Here is a 6,179-nt window from a genome sequence, read left to right as displayed (position 1 = left end):
GGACCTTTTTGCGCTCGAGCGGACCTAGTTTTTGTTCTTGACGCTCGAGCGTTGTGTTTTTCGCTCGAGCGGGAATGTCGTATATCAGTTGGCAGCTGGGCGTTTTAAATTCACTTTTTACATTCTCTCTCTCTCTCTCTTACTTTCTAAAAAGCCATTTGAGACCTCTCTCTAAAACCATAACTTCTCTCTAAGTATTGATCTAGCTAGGGTGTTTTCCTTACCTTTGGTCTTCACAAAGGCTGGGTTGATCGTCGAGGGTTTTACCTTGATTCGAAAATTTCGAGTTTTGGAGCACGTTGAGTTTCGTCATCTTCCTCCCTTGAGCTCCGAATTTGAGGTAGGGATTCCTACTCACTATTATGGTCTTCGATATAGATTATTGGTAGTTTTGATAAAGTGTTGAAGTTGGTTGATTTTGGGACTTAGGGTTTCAAAAGGGTATAAACGGGGGTTTCTTATTTTGATTCTTAAAAATATATTTTGGGTTTCAAAATAATGATTTGTTGTTGATATATAGGCCATTGGGTCAATATCAGAAAATGGGGTGGAAAGCCCTAATTTGTTGAATAAATTAAGTGGTATAATTAATTTGGGAAAATTGTGGACTTATGGAATTGAGTAGGAAATAATGAAATTGGTTCATTATATGGTTGAATAGTGGAGTTAGATTTATTAATCGCTCACTTTGAAAACATTGATATTTTATCTGTTGGAGCTTTTATTATCTGTTTAGAAATAATTGCTTGGGCTACCAGTGGAGGGTAGTTTTGATTGTTGTAGACAATGCATGATGATTAGGCAAACTAAAACTAATCAATTGGATATGTCATAGAGTATGACGGTTGATAGAATACATTAACGTTATGTATTGATTGATTGTATATATTACCTTTGGGTATGTACATTGTGTGTGTGGGAGGAGATAGGGGATGTACTCCACGGTTTAGGGGAAGATAGGGGATGGACCTCTAAACTGGATGTTGTTTGGGAGGAGATAGGGGATGGAGTCCACTGATACAGCTCATATGCTTGTCAGATAATGTGTTAATATAGTTCATATGCGTATCTTTGGAAGTGTTGATACAACTTATATGCTTGTCATTGGAAGTGTTGATATAGCTAACATGCTTATATGTTGAGATGTTGATACAACTGGTATGTTTATCTATTGTAAAAATGAGAAATGTTTAATATGAGTCATTGTCTCATATAAGTGGTTGGCCAGGTTCTGAGCCGTTGATGTAAATTAGGTAATTGATAAAAAATGGAAAGTGGAATGGAATGGAAATGGGTCATGAATCGGTTTATGGAAATTGAACATTTATCAATTGCTAATGTCTTAGTCATTGCTCATACTGTGTTTAGCATATCTCTACTGGGCTGTGGCTCATCCTTTATGGGACATCATTTTCAGGTACAGGTAGCATGTCACCTCCAAGGACATAGCTTGGGAGGCTAGAGGCAGGCGGATTGTTTTGTTTATTTTCTTTTGGTGTATTACATGTAAATTCAAGCCAAGGGCTTATTTTGTATAGAGTTAGTACTCTTCTTTTGTGTAACCAAGTGTTAACTTGGAAAGCTGTAAGCCCATAGGGCATTTCCTTTTGTTGTTAACATGTAATACAGTTGTAAGAATTACTCTGATGAATAGAAATGGTTGGTTTCTTTTATATCAATGCATGTTTAAAGTAATGAGTTTTATGTATATTTTTGAGGGCGTTACAAAAAAAAAATTGTAAATTCTCTCCCCAAATTTTTTTTTGAAAATTTATCTCAAAACATAAACCAAACACATGCTAAATTTTTCAAAATGGACTATTATTTTGAAACGGAAGCATTATTATTTTTATTATATATATAGGTGGCTCTATATGTTTTTATTGATACAAAGAAAAAATAAAAGTAGAAGAAGAAAGAAGAAAGAGGGAGAAGAATTTTATGAACTTGTTGATGCGTGAAGGCCACTAAGGACCTTTTATTTCTACAATGCTACGTGGATAAAAAAATAAATAAATAACGTACAATTAATATATATTTATGTGTGTTTAGAAGGAAAAAGATTGAGTATATATACATATTAATGCGTGTTTAAGAGAAGAAACATTGAGTACACTTTAATCTTTGATACAATGCACAAAATGGTAGTCTCAATATTTGAATTCATAACCTCAAAATTATTAGATTATTTTAATCATTGAACCAATGGTGACTCTAGAATGTTACCTGAATCTCTTTGAAAATTAAATTGACATGTGGCATGACTCATGACATGATAGCAAGACTGTCGAAAGTGGAAGAACATAGATGGAGCGGGGAGAGAGAGCAAGGATCCTCTTTTTTTTTTCTTTTTTTTTTTTTATATTTAACTTGGCCTCCTCTAGTCAAGATTCACTCTAAAAGAAGCTGACAGTCTAGATCATTTTATTAAAAAAAATAAAAATTATTTTTTTAATAAAGTGATATGAGCCGTTAAATTCTCTTGGGGTGAATCTTAACCGTTGTAAGGAAGGAAGTTAGTAGAGACACCAAAAAAAAAAAAAAAAAAAAAAATTCTTCCTAGGGAGAAGATAGGAGAAGGAACATGCTAAGCAGACCAAAGAAAAATATTTTAAAGCTCTAAAAGAAGAGCTCTAAAATAACATTAATTTATTTTTTTTCTTTTTGTGTTTTGTCTTTTTCCTTTTTTTTTAATATTTTTTTTATTGGTACATTACCAACAGCTCTACTACAGCTCTCTATCATATTGGCAGACCAAAACCCAATGGGCTTATACCACCCACTAGGCCAAATATTATTTGACAGCAATAATTGTCTTATTTGTCAGGTCAAATTTCTCATGATATTATCATGTAATATATAAGCATTGTGTGTCATATTTACTTTAGAATCCGATTTTTATGCTTGATTTTTTTTTAATTTTTTTAATTTATTCTTATGTAAGGAAGACAATTTGAGTACAAGAAAAGAAAACCAGAGAAAAAAAAAAAAAAAAAAAAAACCTAAAACACTTTTATTGTTTTTAAACATTTTTTTTATAAAAAAAATTAAAAATTAAAATGTTGTTTACACAAATTTTAATATATATATATTAAACCATGTCTCATACACTAATTAACATACATGTTGATCATATTATAACATTTGACAATTTCGAGTTTGGTTTAGTGGGAGAGGAGACAACTAAAAAGTTTGTAATTCAAGAGGTCGTGAGTTGAATCCTATGAAGATCAAATATTTCAAATTTTGAAATTATTAGAAGTTTGCCTAATTATTAATTTCAAGATTTCAAAAAAATATGTATAAATTAATCTGCACATCTAGTTATAAAAATAAAAATAGAAAATTATAACATTTGACTAGAGTCAAAACTGTTGGAATAAAAATGTGGCATGTAATGTCAGGAAGTCCCCCCATTCCGCCACTTCACTCCAGAAAGGGCAATCTTCGCGTTATCTTCCTTCTCCCATTCATGATCACACCTCAACATGCATCCCATAGTTGCTGCTGGGAATGAGATCCATCCCAGCTCAAACATGAAATGAACTTGATAATATTTCAGCAACAACCAAAAGCGATATGTATGTATATAAAAAATAAAAAATAAAAAATAAAAAAAGAGAGAGAGAGAGATGGGCTGGTATTTTATTTAACTATATGTTTCTTCTCATCATTTAATCTTCACTCTTCAATCATTTTATCACTACCTTTTTTTGTCATTTTGCATATTAATTGCCACACATAAACTTAATCATCTAAACCCTTTAATTTGTACCCCTGTCATCTATACCCCGGAAACCGCTCTGTTTGATGTCAGAATCTGTTCTGTTTGTAGACAGAAAGTTATTCTGTTTTGGCCTCAGGTTCTGTTCTGTCATGCCACAAAAATGCTACTACCTGGACAAAAATAGGTGGCCGGCCTTGGAAAGTGGTTGGCCGTACAAAGTGGTGGCCGGCCGGCCACTGCTTTTGAGGGACATCCTGCTGCCACAGAACTGAAATAAAGCAAAAACAAAGTATTTCCTAGACATGTTTATCCTCTCTACCCTTCGTACCATAAAGATGATCAAGGGAGGAGTAGATTCGGTTCACAAATCATCAATTTTCACACGTTTGTTGCGTGATGATCTTAGAACCCATTGGACAAAAGCTCAATAAAAGGAAATGAAAGACCAACAAACACCTCTTCCCTATCATGGAGTTATCTCAAGAGAAGGGGTGGGCATTGCTTCTTGAATCATTGAACATCTCCAAAGAGTATGCAATGAATCAAGATGCAATAGGTTCAATATAACGTCTGATTGAACCTAACTCGATTTTATTACCGTTTTTTTTTTACCTCTTTTAATCCAGTTTTATTAGCCTCTTTCACATTACCTTGCCATTTCTTATCTTTCCTTCATTTTTGTCCAAAAGTGATAATTACGTCCACTAATTGCAAAAAGCGATAGAGTAGTGCCAAACAAAAAGTTGTGCTTAGCATGAGAGAGAAGTAATGCCTTGGTAATGAATTTCCAAAGAGATTGAACCATTAAATATGAAAAGTCTCTTTCTTATGCCTTGAGCAACAAACTAGTGTTGGATACAACTCTTAATCAAGGAGAGCAAAGAAAGGAGGGAGAGTGCAGAGGTGATTTTGCAAAGGTGATCATGACAAGTACGAATATTTACATGAAAATTATGTAAAGAAAGCTATCAACTCTATGGCCTAAACAACCAAATCTATGAGGACTTACAACAATACAAGCATAGTATTTAAAGCATAAACTACGTAAACACACTAAACAGTCCCTAAGTAGCACAAAACAATGCTGAAAACAGTTTGAAAAGAGTGGAAAATATAGACCAAAATGGAAGAGAACAAAGCTAGAAGGCAAGATAAAGAAGGGTGGCTAACCCTTCCGCTTTTTGGACCTTTAAATCACATATTGTGGGTGTTTGGTAGAGCTTATAAGCTACTTATTTCAACTTCTAACTTAATTTAAGCTAAAAACTTGTGTTTGGTTCAGCTTAACTTGACCAACTTATAGCTCAAATGAAGCTAAATTTAAGCTCTTTTGAAAAGTTGGTCAGGGAGTGCTTAAATATTTCAGCTAAAGCGCGCAGCTTGTGTAGGGAGTGAAATGACTTAAATGTCCCTCCCAAACTTCATTGTTTACGAAAATGCCACTATATATACTGTTTGATGATCTCTCTTGCCCTAATTCTGCCCTCTCACACTCTTCGCTCCTATTCTCCTCTCCTCTGGTGATTGAGAAGAAGCTCTACCAAACACCCACGAAAACAGTCGTCGATGTGATACCCCTGTTCCGTAATATGCGCTAATTGGCCCTTAATATGAATTTGATTATATGTTTGATATGATTTGGTGTGCCATTATGTGATATATGTGATTCTAGAATTCTATCTGTCCACCGTAGGAATATCTGTTTGAATAATCTGCTTTGGAATTAAATTGAGGGCCTTATCGGCCACAGAACTCGAAATTGATTACGCCATTGTGGTTGGCATAATTTTTAGAGCCTACAGTGAAATTTAATTGAAAATTGATTCTGGTCAATTTAAACTGATTAAATTGATAAATTAAGTACCCCATTATTTTATATTAAAATATTTGTTAGTGGGGCTTGTTGTATATTTGCATTGCACTCTCCTTTAACTCTTATGAACTCAAAAATCTGAGGGATTCAATTGTGAGAGAGTGAGGGCCGGCCTTAGTGAGAGAAAGGGAGAGAAATTGTGCAATTTGGCTTAAAGCTTGGAAATTTTGGGGATTTAGCTCAAGAATTGACTAGAGCTTAGAAGATCAAAGCCTCTAGGTGAGTAATTCTTGGATTATAGTTCGTAATTTTGTGTGTTCAAGCTAATTTGGTGATCAAGAGTAAGATTGAAATGAAATTGTGTTGGAAAATTGAAGCTTAATATGTGCATGCATGTAAGAAATTACTGTGAAATTGCATGTTTGAGCACAAATGTGTGTAATCCATATGTAATGTTAAAGGAAACTCATGTTTTGATCACCATTTGGGTTATCCAAGTTGAGAATGTGGCTAATTCATCACATGCACGTACAATTTGAGAAGATATGAGCTTGAATGCATGAATTTGTTATGTTGGTGTTGAGTTTGACATATTTTGGGCCATGCATGTAGATAAATCAAGAAATTGAGCTTCATAAT

This window comes from Camellia sinensis, unplaced genomic scaffold (genome assembly GCF_055761805.1).
Source record: "Camellia sinensis isolate YWXY unplaced genomic scaffold, ASM5576180v1 Unanchor3, whole genome shotgun sequence".
NCBI lineage: Eukaryota > Viridiplantae > Streptophyta > Magnoliopsida > Ericales > Theaceae > Camellia > Camellia sinensis.
Note: the sequence above shows the minus strand (reverse complement) of the source record.